Source organism: Strix aluco, chromosome 2 (assembly GCF_031877795.1).
Source record: "Strix aluco isolate bStrAlu1 chromosome 2, bStrAlu1.hap1, whole genome shotgun sequence".
In the NCBI taxonomy this organism is placed as follows: domain Eukaryota; kingdom Metazoa; phylum Chordata; class Aves; order Strigiformes; family Strigidae; genus Strix; species Strix aluco.
In genome coordinates, this window is record NC_133932.1 from 78,624,501 (window position 1) to 78,641,424 (window position 16,924).

Below are 16,924 nucleotides of genomic sequence, written 5' to 3' on the forward strand. Positions count from 1 at the left end.
TAGACTATTTGGTTAATGAGTAAAAGATATGTGAGAAAATAGCTGCTACTTCTGTGTGCATTGTGACGGCGCTTGGTGGCACTTCAGAGGCCAAGAAGCCATGCCTAAGGCTACCCCAAAAACACCCTGTGAGCTTGGTTCCCCCAAGCACCGTGCTGTGCCTCTTTCCCGCTCCCGCTCAGCTCTCCAAGGCCTTGGCAGCCCTGGCAGAAAGAGGAGGCTGCACCGGCTGGTGAGCCGTCCCCCTGCTTCAGCCACAATGGTGCCCACTCTGAATGGAGCAGCTGTGCATGTCCCCCTGTGCCACCAAGCAAAAGGCTGCCATCCCGCCCTGGACCTCAGGCTGGGCCCCCAAGGATGGCTGCTGAACTCTCCCCTGCTGCCTGTTGATAAGCTTTGGTGCTTTGAAACTCCCCTTTCCAATTACCGGCCCTGGTCCCTGTGCTGGCTGGGCCTGACATGTGCCGCCGGCTCAGCAGCGACGCAGGGGCTGTGGGGCTCAGGGAGGGAGGAGACAGAAGAAGCAGTGGGGCAGAGCAGAGACGTGCATCAGTCACTGGGAGGGCATCATCTCGCAGCTGCCTTTTGCGGAAGTCCTCGGAGATACCTTTACAGCTGCAGATGGAGTTATCTGGATGAGCCATGCAGATGTGGCCCTTATGTGAGTTACATGTAGGAAAAATCTTTTTAGGTGTTAGAGCAGGGACCCAGCGAGTACACTGGTGAAGGATGTTGTGGCATGTCCGTCACTGCAGGCCAGGTGAGAGAAATATCTTTCTAAAACAGCATAATTGACCGGTTCAGGGACATGAGAACAGGGAGGGTGAGCCCTGCTACCCTTTTCCCTTTGGCTGCATTGCTGTATTGCTACTGGGGGGATTGTCCATATAAATCTAAAGATACAGCAGTTAAATACCAACACCACCATTCTAGGTATTGGGGGCTTGGTGCTTTCCCTTATCATAGGCACATTCCTATTTCTACAACATCCATGTAGTTACTTGAAGCTCCAGAACTGACCTCCTGTCAAGAAGCAGTGATCCTGCAGTCACTGGCTAGCTGCTGGCTTACTTCATGGTGGCACCAGCACGAGGCAGGGTGCCCAGTGGGGTGTCTGGCATAAGGCTGACACTCTCCTCTCTCCTCCCCCTGATGCAGGCAGAGCACTGCTGAGTGCCAGGCATCCCTATGGCATGTTTTGTACCCAAGACTGCTTTGCAAGTAGGACAAATTATGGTGGAACTTGTCCAGCCAGAGTTGCTCAAGAGGGATGGATGAGCAACCTGAGGACTGCAGGGGGCGAAAGTGGGGAACTGGCATCTTCATTTTCCCTCTTCTCTAAATTCCTTCTTCCCGTGGACTGGGCTCCTAACCCAAGCTGGCACTGAGGTTTTATTGGTGTGAGACCGGAATCCAGCTCAGACTGCCACTGTAGGGACTGTACTCTGCAATTAGCTCAGAAAAGAGGTCTCCAGAGGGACAAAGGGTTTCTCACCATGAGAAAGAGCTCTCTATTAAGTGTCAGCTTGAAAGCAAATCTTATCTGATTTGAGAACAAAGAGGCTCCAGGATGGGTTATGATTTTTAATATTTAAAGAGCTCTCTTTTTGAAAATACATTTTTTTCCCCCTAAAAACATGAGAATGAATGTGAGCAAATCATGAAGATCCAGTCTCAGCCTTGAAAGGAAAGAGGTAACAAGCATGGCCCAGCAACTATCCTAAAACCCCTGTGGCAAGCAATAATCTTGAAAAAGCCAGTGCAAGCTATGTTTTCAATTTATAAATTAAATGTATTTAAAATTTATGAACTTTGACTGCATGAGTAACTACTTCATTAGACTTTAAGGCTGCATGTTTCCTTGGCTTTTTTCATGGTAAAGTAAAACACATTTCTAATAAACATGGAAAGAGATTCCAAGCTAGAGTCACTACTTTTATGTAAAGGACCCTCCAGACTCATTAAAAAACTTTACCACCTAAATAAAGCAAGCACATTGTAATTCTTGAACTCATAAAGTTGGTAATATATACATAATATTAGCCTACTCTTACATGTACACCGCTTGGTATCGATGAACGACATACAGTAAAGGGTTTACTATAAGGAAATTAGCATATAAAACTATGTTTTGGTAAGTCTTAGACTGAAACATGAACTCGAGGAACAAGAGAATGTAAGCTGGGCGCTGCTCTGATTTACCAAAGAAACATGGCTAATTATATGCAGATCCTGAGGAAACAGCTCTCTGGTGTTTTGACACTGAAGCTTTAGCTGTAACTGAAACCGTCTTGTTTCTCCTAGTTTATATCAACTGTTTAGACCCTTTCAATAGCCAGTAGTGGGCACATGGGTGCATTGGCCCACAAAACAAGGCTGTGGCTGAAAGAGCTGGCACCATGTACTTCCCCTTCCCTGAGTGGCACTGGTGGACCCACACCTGGAGTACAGTGTTCTCTTTTGGGATCCCTGCTTCAAGGGGGATGTGGAAAAACTGGACAAGTCCAGCTGAGGGCTGCCACCATGGTCCGGTACCTGGAGTACAGGTGCGGTGTGAGAGAGGTGGAGGGAGCTGGGCTTGGTTCACCTGGTGAAGAGGAGACCAAAAGGGTAATGCAACAAAACCCTTGTCTGCTTAAGGGTAGGTACAAAGTTGACAGAGCCTAACTCTTCTTGGTGGTGCCAGAGGACATAACAAGGGACAATGGCCACACATGGCAGATGGGGAGGTTCAGACTGGCCATTAGGAAAAACCTGCTCCACCAGGTGCTCCAGAGGAGTGATGATGGCTCCTTTCTTGGAGGCTTTCTATGACTTGACTAAATAAAGGCTGACTTAATGGTATAATGTTGGCAGTAGCCCTGCTTCAATGGGAGTTTGTGACCTCCAGCAGTCCCATGCAATCAACATTTCTGTGGCTCTGTGGTCCTTTTCCCCAGAGCAAGGGAGGAGTGTGTCCCAAACCATCAGTCAGTTCACCCGATCAGGGAGAGAGAGGGTAACTCTGCCAGATCCTGGCTCCTGAGGGCTGGTCCCAGCCTAGCTCTTATGAATAAGTGCATTAGGCTCTGCTGGGGTTCAGAAACAAGTTTGTCACAAAACCTGTAAGCCTTAGCTAGCCAGTGTCTTAAAGCCACCAGAGCTGTGCCTTGCAGTAGTCACAGCTTGATGTACTTGTTCATCACAAAGCAGCGTAGTGGCAGTAACCCTCTCGCTCCAATCTCATTGTGGACCAAGCTGTAGGAGACTCCAAATGAGGCTGAAAGATGCACCTTCAATTTCAAACCTTTAACCTTTCCTCACAAATCCTTTGATTTTTCTCTCTGTCTCTAGGAGCAGCCAATACAAGTTGTCTTCTGAAGACAAAACCTTGTTTTGTGACAGCCCAAACTAAATTGGAGTCCAGTGATGGAGCTCTTTGATACAGTAAATCTTCTGTTTAGGGGGCAGAAGTTATCCATACACTGTACTCAATCACCAAACCTATCTCTGAGAAACAGCTTGAAGCTTCCTTGAGTTTACCACTTTTGCCTTCCTTTCCCAGCCCTTTCTTCCCTTTTCTGCTCCCTACCTCCCTGCTCCATCTAACCCAGCTTCCTCCTGACACCTGTTGAACTCCCAGATCCTCTTATTGCCCACCTCATGGCTGACAATCCTTAGGGCTAAAAAGGCTCATGGGCTGCCCTTTGCACAGCTTACACCACTTGGCCCTCAGGTGAGGCACGCCAGGTTCTTGTTCATTTAGCATGCGCAGAGGCAGGGGAGGACCCAAATCAACCAGAAGCTCTATCAGGCTGCTCCAATGCAGTGAAGTACAACAGTCTCAAAGGACATTGGCAGAGCCACATGCCTCGCTGGCTTCACTGCAGGGCGTTTTCGCTAGGATGAAACAAAAATAGGACTGTCACGGGTGTGACCACTTACATGCTGCTGCATGGAATGGAGCAGGTGAGGCTGAGGGCTGAGGTCCATCTCCACAGCCTGATGCAGCAGAAGGTCCCTTCTGGGCAAGCCTGAGGGAGCTGCAAGAGTCTTTGGTCTTCAAAACTCATCTTCCGGCAAGATGTCACCTTATTTTCAAGTCCAATGGTGACAAATCCCTCACTGACTTTTACTCTACCTTAGCAAAGCTGTCTGCCAGAGAATAAGCTTCCCTTTGGTCTTTATATGAAGCCTTATATGTATTATTTGCATTTGGTTCTTCTCCTGCATTGCAGTTAGTCACATGAGAACCACAGGATTAGCTTTTTCCGGTGAAAACTCTCCTCTACAGAAACGCTTTCCCAGCTGTTCTCAGAAAACTGTCCCCAGACTTTACATGGTCTCAAAGCTGACACAGCCAGTCCTCTCCCTACCTTGCAGCTCCTTTCCTTTTTGGCCACAGGGGTGCTCAAAATAACACCGGAAATCTCACTTCACAGTTTCTTGCATGACAGCAAGCAAGAAACCACCCAAAAGACCATTTTTTCCTGAAACAACTCTCACGTTTGCAAAAAGGACAGGGTTTCTGAGCAAACAGACCTGCTCCATCTCTGATTTCTTTGATACTAAGACCATACAGGCCACCAAGCTGGTCCCCACTCCCTGGAGCTTTTGTCTTTGGATATTGCAAGTTCCTTTTTTAAAAAAAAAAATATCAAAAACCCCAATGAGTTTACTAAGTGAAACAAGCAGGTAAGGTAGTGCTGCATATGGTGCTAGTAAAATTGTAATAGTGAAAGTTGGCAAGACCCAAGCAGCCTTTGTATTAATTCTCTGGAGCTTCAGGTAGAGCCTAATGTAATTACTTGCTCTACTTTGTAGCATTTTAAGAGAAAAGTGTGTCTTTTAAAAAGTTATATTTCCAAATAAAATGGCCAGGTCTGGAGCAGAAAAAGTGCCTGATTCTGGTCCCTCTGAAGTCAATAGCAAAACTCCTGTTGACTTAAGTCAGAGCAGGATTATGTCCCAAATCTAAATAACAACAAACAGAGCTGTGCTCTTTTTAAATTCACTGTCCAGGCTACCAGAATGTAACTTTTCACTACTTTTTTCTCCATTTGAAACTCCAGAAGGTTTGTCTTTCCTCAGCTCCACTGGCTGGGTCTCAATAATACAGTCAAATTTTTTTTCTCACATGAAGACAGCTGCTTTGCTGACATCTCAGTGTAGGTCGGTGAATTCAGAGATCCTGAATCTCATCCACACAAACACAATGATTTAATTCAAGAAATATTTGTGTCTTACTTTTATATTTCAAAATATCCACAGTCTGTCAAAATGGCATAAATTTAATTTTCCTGCATAGATTCAAAAGCCCTAAATACTGAGGCCATTTATATCACTGCAAGTAGAATTTAAAGTGTTCAGGTGATTTCTGGGGGGAGCTTTTTTTTCTTTTTGACACTTTATGTTTGCAATCGATTAAGGCATTAACTAAGATTAACTTCCCCATCGACAGCAAGTCTGTAATCCTTAAAAACTGCCTCTAATTAATTGAATTCTGACAATAAATGTTTGCTAACTCTTATCAAAAGTTATACAAGACTGGAATAGGTCTTACTAGCAGCCCTTTCCCAATATGCTATTGATAATACTAGTAAAGCCTGACCATTTGATCACCAAAAGGAATATGGATCCATTGCTTTTATTTCTTGGATTTGGTATGTAGTCTATAAAGACAGCACTTGTGGGAATCATTTTTTTCCTTGAATGTACAAAATCATCTTATTATACATTTTTATTTTAACTAGCTTGTCATTTCAGTTTCTTGAAAGTACCTGCTTCCTGGGTACATGTAGGTGTTCCAGATTTTTGTTTAGCACATTTCATTAACAAATATGAGGATCTGGGCTGTCTTCTTGTCTCTGCCTTGCTTTGAACTCACCACACTGGTTGTCAACAGAGCAGTCACAAGTGACACAAAGCTGAAATGCATCAAGATCCTTGCTCTGCCTAAATGTTGGCTTAAGAACGAGTCACCAGACCTCCCTCTATATCAAACAATGTGTGAAGGAGCCCTGCTATGGCCATCTGGTGCTGGATGGAGTTTTGTATCAGTTTGCAGTTCACCTTCTCCTATGGTTCCTATGAGCAATGGCTTTTCCAGCACCTTGCCTTGCCCTGTTATTTCTGTCCAAGTGTTTATGGTCTCTAATCAGCACCTAAGTTGCCTGTACTGGAGTTTGTCCCATGCCTATGGTGGGTTTTTCATTCAGGTTTCTCCTGGCCTGCTTTCAATCACTGGGGTCACGTGCCTTCAGAGGGAGATGAAAAGCAGATTTTATTAAATGGTCATAAACCGCAATAAAGCTGCACTGGCTTTTGATAATTTCAGTCTGATGAACCGTGGTGTTTATTATCAAGGTTTTCTTATTGATTCTCTGCAGCCTCTGTAGGAGATTTCCTTAAAAGGGGAGAAAAGCGTAGTCCCGCGCTTGAGGTGGCACCCACTCCAGCTGAGACTAGTGGGACCTTCACCTCCCTTGGCTTTATGTTCCCTGTCTACTGAGAACATCTCCTCCACACCTTGGGAAAGGCGTCACTGTTGACTCTGGTTGTGAGGTCTGGGGGTCTCCCACACCACATGGGCCCTAATGCCAGATGACACTTTTAAATGCCATAATACCTAGGGGTGTCCTCCAGAAATCAGGGTCCCACTGCCCTCAGGGTGATGTGCTTTCTCCTGTTGGCATCTTTCCTCCCTCCTCCTCCCAACCCCCACATCTGGCCTTGTATAACATGGATTATCTCTGACAAGAAATTAAACTGGAGCATGTACACCAGCACCTTTTTGTTTACCAAGAAGCAATATTCACTCTCCCACCTCCTGCCATGACCAAGGAGATGCCGTGCAGCTGGGTGGCTGCGGAAGTTCTTGGGACTGCCTGTACAAACACAGGTTGTACAGGCCTGCAAAGCTCGTGATAACGCTTTGGAGACATGGAAATGCCTGCTAGTGCTCGGGGTTCAGACTGGGAGAACAAGGGGACATAAAGGTCCAGAAATACTTTGTACAGCAGCGTCCTCCTGGCTGAGCCTCCCGTGCTGCAGGGCCCTGGACCTCCTCCTCCATCTTCTCCTGCAAGCCCTGGCAGCTGAGAAAGTGGCTGAAAACCAGGAGCTGAGTGACTATCTGGTCCTGCAGGTGCATTAAAATTTCCCTAGTGAAAGTGAGACTCATTTGTAAAATAAAATAGTTGGGGCCTTTGAGGTGTGATAAAAGAAGCGGCGGTATTTTATGAGCTGCAAAGGGGAGGGATTTGCCTGTCCCAAAACTGCCGACCAGCCTTATGGTATCTGCATGTGGTGGCAGCATTGAGGCAAAACAGTGCTTCCAAGCATTTGCAGCACAAGAAAAATGCATTTTTCTGCAGGAAATTTCACGGGAAGAGCTCCTGAGGGTGACCCCCTCACAGTCCCACAGGAGCTTGGCTTTCACAGGGAAAGGCATTTTGGGTGCCAGCCTCAGCCATGCCACGCTGACCGGGTTTTGCTCCCTGGTGCCATACACCCATCACCTTCCAACGGCCAAAAATCCTCCCGTCCTCCTTGCTGTGTGGCATTTCCCAGTCTGATGTGAGGCTTTAGGTCCATGTCCTCCCCAAAAAGCAGTGTCAGGAAAGCGGTGGCTCAGCAGAAGGTGCCGGCATGGAAAACGAGAGTGGGTTTGCTTGATGTCAGTGGTGATTGTTACCAGCATTTCCGCCAGCTAAATATGGGGGTAGCCACTAAAAACAAATCCTGCTCTCGGTTTCACCACTGAAATCGAGGGTGTTTCATCTGGTTTCTAATGGGAGCAATAGCTGCCAGCATCGGCTCTGAATAATTTCACTCTAACAATAAATGAAGATGTGTGATAGTCCAAGGTTTGAGATCATGAGAGTTAGCCCAAGGCTTTTTCTCAGTTTTGCTTTGAGGTAAGCCAGTGATTCAAAGTGAAACCTGGCTAAAACCATGATGGTTACTTACTTTTAAATTTTACCCTACCCAGAAACATTTGAGGCATGTAAATGAGAGTTCTCCACCCCCAAAGAGGCTGAGGCCTGAACTTCAGACATGAGTGAAAGCATCCAGCAAAGGAGATGGGGGAAGCGCTGGGAGAAAGATAAACAACTGCCTGATTGTAGGTATTTCCCTGAGGCAAGTTTAACACCTCTCTTACTTAAATGTCTTTAATTTGTGCAGAATAAGAAGCAAAGATTTTGGTGGTGTCTCCCTAAATCCCAACCGTGGCCAAGACCTCATTTCTGCCCTCATCCTTGCTGTCATGTGGAGGTAAGAAAATGTGAAGATACGTTTGATGGAGGTGCCAGTGTGGGAGACACTTGGCACTGAAGCTTTCGGAAAAAAATCAGCTTCCAAGAGCTGTGGCAGGGAAGGTTTGGAAGGTGTCCTTCAAAAGCCACCTTGAGTTTCAGAAGCTCCAAAAAAAAAAGCATTTTCCATCTGAATGCTTCTAAATTCTCCAAGTAAGTAAGTAGAATTAGATTTTATTAAAATATTTAATTGTTATACTAATGACTCCTAGTAGTATATCAAGTATAGCAAAGTAACTCAAGAAGTCCTCGCTCTCAAAGCACAAACCTTAGATTTTTTTCCCTCTCTCCTGGAGTTAAAAGCTATTTTAACTCCATCCTGTCAACCAACCTTTCCCGGAGTGTTTTCAAAGTCTGGACATAGGTAAACGCTAGGGAAACCCCATGTTCGTAAGGGATTGCCTGCACCCCCACCCTGCCCGTGCCGCCGCTGCCGGTGCCGCTGCCGGTGCCTCAGGGCCGATACCTCGTTGAGACGGTGACCTCTAGTGGCACCGGGAAGCCGGTTCTTCCCGCCGGTCTGCTCCATTTCCAGGCATGAACCCCAAAAGCCTGCTTGAAGGCAGCTGCCATTCACCTCTGCGAGTTAAGAAAACGAGTGTTTAAGCAAGATGGACGCTGCGTCTTGACTTCGCGCATCCAGGTGCGCAGACACGTTACCTGTAATTTGTGGTGTGTGTCCTGTGCGTATATTTTTCCCTATCTTTCCTATTAAAAATCCAGTTCTTTTAGTAGGGGGCAATGAATGCAGTATTTAATCACTGCCAGTGCGTAATCCCAAGCTGACATCTCTCATGTGCATGGGAAGGTGAGCCTACTTACAAGGGATGGTGGGAAGTGGCAGATTTCACCTCTAGATATCCTAAAAAAAACCTGAGGATTAAAATCTATTTTTGCTGTCTCTCCCTTTTCCTAGTTTCTTGCTGTAAATCAACATTTCTTTGGCATCCCTGACTATGGAGAGGACATGGGTTGGGGCCCAGCACCCCTGTGCCCCTCCATTCCCCCTCCCTGCTCCCGATGGGCTCAGAAAGAGAAGGAAATCATCTTCTTCTGCACTTCCACCTGTTTCCTTCCAGCACCTCACTGACCCTCTCACACAAGACCAGACCCAGGGCAAAATCAAGTTCTTCGGCCAACATGGGCTGATGTACTCAGCCTCGCCAGCCCATCTTCTATCTGGGCATCCTGGGGTATGGAACCAGACCCAGTGTGCCCCAGCCCATGTGCCCCTGTCCCATCCACATCTTCCCCACAGGACAAGGAGGTCTCCCACTGGCCAGGCCAGCTCCCTGTCACCTCGGCAGCCCCTGTGGTCCCAGGGCCAATGGCTGCTGCGTGGAGAAGTGCCTGAGCTGGCCTTCACCGTGCTCGATCTGCACCAAGTGGGGCTGCGCCAACTTGTCGCAAAACCACAGGTGATGTGGGATGGCGTTTTTCCCCCCTTACAAAAATTGCTTTTGTTCCCTTAAATGTTTTTTTTCCACTAACTCCCCATCCCTCCTTGCCTATGCAAGACAAGCTCTGTCGTGGGCCTCATATAAGGCTTTACAATTGGTGTGCAGCAGCAGATCATCCGGAGATGAGAGCAACCACTTCCTCCTTCCACCACCTCTGCAAATCTGTTGACAGCTCTGTGCCACCCTTCTCGCTCAAGCCTAGAGAAATGCCTGCCATCACAAATTCAAAAGTTGCTCAATGCTTCTTCCCTGCTGCACATTGCACACACCAGTGTAACCGCAAGGTGACTCTCCCCCCATAGACACTGGAGCATCTTATAATGGGACCAGCATCATCGTGGCTTTGGTGGGTCCATCACCCCTTCCTGCTTCTCCTGAAAGCCCTGGAGGTGTTAACATGCCACCTGTGATGTGCCAGGGCTTGTCCCTGACATCTCCCTGCTCAGGGCTGAGCACCAAGGCCCCGCAGACACCCTGCACACTCAGGACGGCAGAGAAAGTTTAACACCATCTGTGAAGGGGGGTTTTGCACCTTGTCACACTCCCTTCCTCCAGTAAGACTGTCCCACCCCGCTGCGGCATTGCCCTGTGCCAGTCCAGCTCCTTGCCGGCAGGCAGCACATCACACCTTGCAGCACAGAGGCACATTAGCAAACATTTCCTTGGAGGAAGTGATCTTTAAACAAACTTTTAGATTGGTCTAAGAATGTGGCTTGACACCTCTTGAGCTGGGTGGCTCGAGGGATGTCCATTTAACCCTCGCTGCAGACCTGGCCTCTGCTTGCCCTGAGAACAACGTGGTCTCTGCTCAGGGGTATTTCTTTCCACAAAACCCATGAATTTGAATCTAATTAGAATTTGCTCAGTGGACCTTACCAAAGGGCCCCAATTTCTTTTACCTCAGACTGGTTTCTAGTGAAAAACTGGGTCATTGGTTTCTGATGAAAAACTGGGTCATCCAAGTGGTATGTACCTTTCCCCTGTCAAGTTTGGTACATTTTACAAGACCTTCTCCTTTCACAAGAGCCTCGTGTGACCGTGCACAAGCACTTGGATCCATCCAGCCATGGGGAATTCACCCAGAGATACGCTCTACCTTGGAGACAAAGATGTTCGCATCTCAAGAAGAAGACATGTTTCTGAGCATAAAACCATCTCATTGCCATCCTCACCCCAGTCTGCACCCGACTGCAAACCTTAATCCTATCATCAACATGCATTGCACTCAAAAAAGTTTATGGTTTTGAAGTCACAGATCAGTCATGCAAAACAATTATTTGGAACGACTGCCCACGGAATAAGCATTGAAATTATGAATGATTTGGGTGCAGGAGCCTGACTCAGCAGCATGAAGCCAGTGGGCGAATGCCCACTCATGTTGGTGGGTCCAGCTTCAGGTTTGGCTGTCGAGGGTTTGCCGGGTCGCCCATGCGTACAGAGCCTGGAAGCGAAACACAGTTCTGACCGGCAACACGTGGTGGGGCGGCAGGAGCTGGGTGGCAGGAAGCGGCAGGTGGCTCCTGCTCTGAGCCCCAGGTGCTTTTGGAAGGGTGGCGGGACTGGCAACCTGTGGGCACCCCACTGGCAGCGGTGGCCAGGGTGGCATGGCTGTGACCAGACCTTTTGTTCCCTGTTACGAGAAAGAGCTGAAGGCAGAAACTGCTTTTTCACAGCAAGAGGCATTCAGTCTGCCAGCATAGCCAGGCTATTAATTTGTGAACCAAGTGTGGGTGGGGAGACAGTGCGTATCCTTATCTACACCTTCTGAGGAGTATCAAAGTCTAGCTATTGAAACTACCCTGTCTTCATTTCTAGTAAATACTAATTTTACTCTTCTTAGGAGCTAGCATTTAAATCAGATTAGAATGGTGACTTTATTGTCCCAGACTACTTGAATGCATTTTTTTTTTAAAAAAAGACCACAGCAAACAGGTCATCTCATGCGAAATTATGTGTTTAGTAATCAATGGTCAAGGCCAACTGAAGTCATCAGATGACTACAACGCTGGAGAGATGGGAAATTACTGGCCTCACTCAAATTTCCCTCAGCTCTTGAAAAAAAATACCCTTTGTTTCTTGTCCTTTTAGAAATATTCTTAGTTATTCCCATTTTCTATCAGCCAAGCTTTGACTCATTCTGACACCGACCATTTGCAACCAGAGTGGTCACATCCCCTCCTAAGCAGGGACATACACACGGTTATTGGGAACCAGTGATTAAAGACACATTTAGTAAGAGAGCTAAATTCTTGCTCACTTGAGGGTCATCAGTAGTAGATGATGCAATACCCACATGTGCTATATGTGATGGTACTAAAGAACCAGCAGCATGTTGTAATAGCTGTGTAAGGATGAAGACCTCTTCTTGCATTTGAAAATTATTCTAAAGTAATCAGGATTTTAGACAACTTCGAGGTCAGACTTTGATCAGGGGGTGTGAAGAACGAAACGTTTCTCTCTGACTGCACGTTTCGAGATTACACATTTTAACAGCTTCAAACTGCATGGGTTGCTGCAGACAATTAACACTGGCAGAAAGCCAAACCAAAAAAAAAGAAAATAAAAAAATCAGAAACTCGCTTCCACAACACGCTAAGCTGCGTGGTATTTTGTCACAAGCACAATACTCACTGAATAACAAATTCATGATTTTAACAGCCTCTAAAAGTTTCCAGCATGGCTCACAGACAAGGTCCTGCTTTAAGATTTCTGGTTCTGTGATGCTAAACCATACAACGGCAATTTGTAAAGAAAGTAATCTAGAACACCTCCTTCCCTGCGTCTGATCTCTATCTGTGAGATGTAAACCATTCCTTCGTGTCTCATGGCAGAGGTAAAATCTGTGCAGATGCTAGGGTGGCAAGCAGCAGGCAGGTTTGGTGGCAGATGGAGGGTGCCACCTCAAGGAGTGCCTCCTTGAGTCACTGCATTGGAAGTGCTGACCCTTCCCAATGTGCAAAGTCTTCCCAATAAGAAGGGGCTTGGAACAAGCCATGTCCAGTGCTCTCATTTGGGGTGTTAAAAGCTGATTTTTTTCTCCCCCTGCTGAAGTTGGACAGGTGCACCTGTTGACCTGGTTAAGCCGTGGCTCACAGTTTTTTGGGGTGTCTGAATGTGATGCTGAGCGGGCTCTTTTTTTATGTGTATGGAGGTGTTTTGTTGCTTCTTGGAAGCATTTTCCCTTATGCTAACATCTGATTGTGCTTTTTCCAAAAAAAGCTTCATTTTGAGGTCAATTTTCTCTATCTACCATGTACATAGAAAAGTCCCCTGGAGATGCAAAAGCTTGTACCATTTTTTTCTAGTTTTTATGGAGTGCTCAGAAGTCTCTCCACTTGCAATTATGCTGTCAGACCAAACTCTTCATGATCACAAATCATTCAAAGCATTAAGCATCAAACGTAGCTACATTAGAGACGTGAGACTCAAATGTTTTCAATAAGCATTAGCAGCTAAAATGTTGCAGTCTCCATGAATACGTTAAAAGTGACTGAAACCCCAGGAAGCAAAATTTCCACTATGAAGAAATAATTTGGTAACTATATTCCCAGGCCTGTAAGGGAGGAGACCAACCGCAACTTGGACTCAGGAGGCAAGAGCGGAGAAGCAAAGGCATGTAATAAACAAATTAAAACAATATTTAGCCAACAAATCCTGAAAACTATGGACATTTAAGGTGATTTAGTTTAAGATGTATCTGTCTGGTCTTACTTGTAAGCCCTAAAAGGTACAATTTGCTGACTGCAAAATAAATCCTTCAGTATAATCCAGACATTTAAAGCATCACCAAAAGTCAATCTGATTAAACGTTTGGGGTTTAACTCAATCTGGTTTAAGCAGCACATTTTCTTCGGTAGATACACAGAGCTGCAACACAATCCTTACTGAGAGAAGGGGCAGAAACTGTGGAGGGGGTTTGGTGAAACAACCATCATGTGCCGCAAGTGGACTTCAGGGGAAAAGCTCTTCCAGGGAAGAGAGCTGCAGAGGAATGCAGAGCTGGGCTCTACATAGGACCTGCACGGGGGTTTGGTACCATTTTATTGGGGAAAGACACTGAGACCCTCACCAGAATTGCACCATGGAACTGAATGTTGCAAGAAAGTCTCCCTTCCCTGCCCCAAATGGCTTCCAACACTTTCAAGGGTATTATTATCTAACAGCCATTTTTTCTTGCAGCCTTGAACAAAATTTTACTTGCATGAACATTGCCCTTCAAGGGGAAACAGCAAAGCAAAATGGAGGATTCATCCTGAGATGTTGCTCTCTACTCATTGTTCAGCCCCAGAAGTGTCTGGTCACCATTCCCAGTTTCCCAGCTCCTGGTGAAATCCTCTGGTACATGGAGATATGTGTAGATGCATATAGACATGCACACACATTTGTGTCCTGGGCTCTCAATTCTGTTTTTAAATGGCAAATTCCCTTACATTTGCAATACACATGGGTGTCCTACATCCATCCCATGGGATGCCCCGCCGCATCACCAGGAGAGCCCCTGGGTGCCACGAGCAGGGGCTGAGCCTGGTCTGGCTGTGGGTTGGGAGCAGGCACTGCTCAGGAGCCGTGCGGGAGGCTGGGCTGGCAGCACTCGCTGTGGTTACATGTCCCCAACGCTTGCTATTGCCCACATCTTTTGGGTCCGTTCGGCTTTGGTCAGACAGGTATGGTTTGGGTTTGGGGCTGGTTTTGCCAAAAGACTTCCTCAGGTGAGCGCTGCTGGAAAATTCCACCTAAAAATGGTTTAATGATTTCTGAAGTTAAAAATCAAGAGAGACATTATCTTTCATATGTGAAAAAATAATTCGTGGTTTTACAGAGATGTGCTAGCCTCCCAGGGGAGACAACCATTACAGAAGGATATGCTTACAAGGATGTGGCCATCAGCTTTTTGCTCACTGCATGGAATTCCCACATCCTCTGGCCAAGATGCAGGTCCCCCCAAAATATCAGTTCAGCAGAAATGTTAGTGTTTGCCCCCAATTCCATGAGGGTCTCATCCATATGCTGCTGCACAACACTTGCAAGCAGGACTGGTGGGGTCCCCAGGAGGACCTGGCACTGGCCGCACCCATGGAGGGAGCGAGATGCTGGAGCTCCAGGAGGGCAGCCTGCGATCTGTCAAACATGTATCCAGGCAGGAACCGATGTGCACCCACACCTCTGTTTTCTCTTGCTGTCTAAGGGGCAGCTGTGAAGCAACCAGCCCGTGGTGCTCCTTGTCTCCCCAGAGAGATGGTGAGTGTCACAGCAGGGCACAGAGGTCTGTGTCATGGCCATGTCAGTGGCCAGTACCAGCGAGCATCACGGCTCTCTGAGGTGCCACGTCTTCCTTCTCCTGCCTGCTCTCAGCATAAAAATAAGAGGAGAGTAACAAAAGCAACACCAAAAAGCCACACTAAAGTTGCATTTCTAGTCTTATAAATTAGGGGAGGCATTCAGACTGTCTGTACCAAGTCATCCCAGGCCCTGTGCACACACGCACCTTGTACAGGGGTATGCGACAGCCTTCTGACGGGTGATCGCCGACTAATTTCTCCCCGAGACCGTGCCGCGCTCGGCACTGCGTGGGCAATGCTCTGCGGGTGAATCACTGTTGTGGCGTGAACAGGTTGCTCTCTTTGCTCTGCCCACACCAATTCTAGGCAGCAATAGCCACAAAAGCTAGAGGTTGCTCTGACCACTGCTGATAAGGGAGGCTTTTATTAAGGAAGGTTTTCATTAAGGAAGGTTTTTATTCCACAGCGAGCTGGATATATCTTCTCCCAAAACCCATGGGACTCTGCAGGATTTGGGGCTGGGGAAGTGGAAATCTGCAGAGGTGCTGAGCACTCGGGGCTGATGCTGCAGCCAGCTACAGCTGTGCTTTGGGCAAGCAACAATGAACCTCTCTGAAAAAAAAATCAGGTGCCAAGGTCTCCAGCTATTGACTGTTCACCATGACTTCTCTGAGGTTTCCTTTCCCACAATAAAGCAGAGAGCACCCCTTTTGCCTGCACGCAAGTTCTGGGTAGATAAATCATCAGAGGATGCTGAGGCATTGAGGTGGGATGACAACTGGATGAATTGACAGGCCCAGAGGGTGATGATCAGCAGCGCAAAGCCTAGTTGGAGACCAGTAACTATCAGTGTACCCCAGGGGTCAATACTGGGTCCAATCCTGTTCAACACCTCTGTTAATGATCTGGATGATGGGGCAGAGTGCACCCTCAGCAAGTTTGCAGATGACACCAAACTGGGAGGAGTGGCTGATATGCCAGACAGTCATGATGCCATCCAGAGGGGACCTCGACAGGCTGGAGAAATGGGCTGGCAGGAACCTCATGCAGTTCAACAAGGGGAAGTGCAAAGCCTTGCAGCTGGAGAGGAACAAGCTCAGGCACCAGTACATGCTGGGTCTGACCGCCTGGAAAGCAGATTGGCAGAAAAGCTCCTGAGGGTCCTGGTGAACACCAAGTTGAACAAAAGCCAGCAATGTGCCCTTGAGGCAAAGAAGGCAAATGGTATCCTGGGCTGCAATAGGATGACTGTTGCCAGCAGGTCAAGGGAGGTGATCCTTACTCCCTGCTCAGCACTGGTGAGGCCACACCTGGAGTCCTGAAGTCAAGTTCTGAGCTCCCCAGTACAACAGAGACATGGACATACTGCAGAGAGTCCAGCGAAGGGCCACACAGATGATGAAGGGACTGGAGCTTCTCTCCTGTGAGCTGAGGGAGCTGGGATTGTTCACCCTGGAGAAGGGAAGGCTCAGAGGGATCTCATGGGTGTATATAAATACCTGAAGGGAAGGTGCAAAGAGGACACAGCCAGGCTCTGCTCAGTGGCACCCAGTGACAGGACCAGAGGCAATGGGCACAAACTGAAACACGGGAGGTTCTCTCTGAACATTGGGAAAGACTTTTTCACAGTGAGGGTGACTGAGCACTGGCACAGGTTGTCCAGGGAGGTTGTGGAGTCTCCATCCTCAGACATATTCAAAAGCCTTCTGGGCACGGTCCTGGGCAACCAGCTCTGGGTGATCCAGCTTGAGCAGGGGGGTTGGACCAAATGACCTCCAGAGGCCCCTTCCAACCTCAATCATCCCATGTATCTGTGAGGCATTGAAGCACTGTGCTGAGTGCTCCACAGAAATGCTCATGAGGATGATAATTTTTCCACTTGTCATAG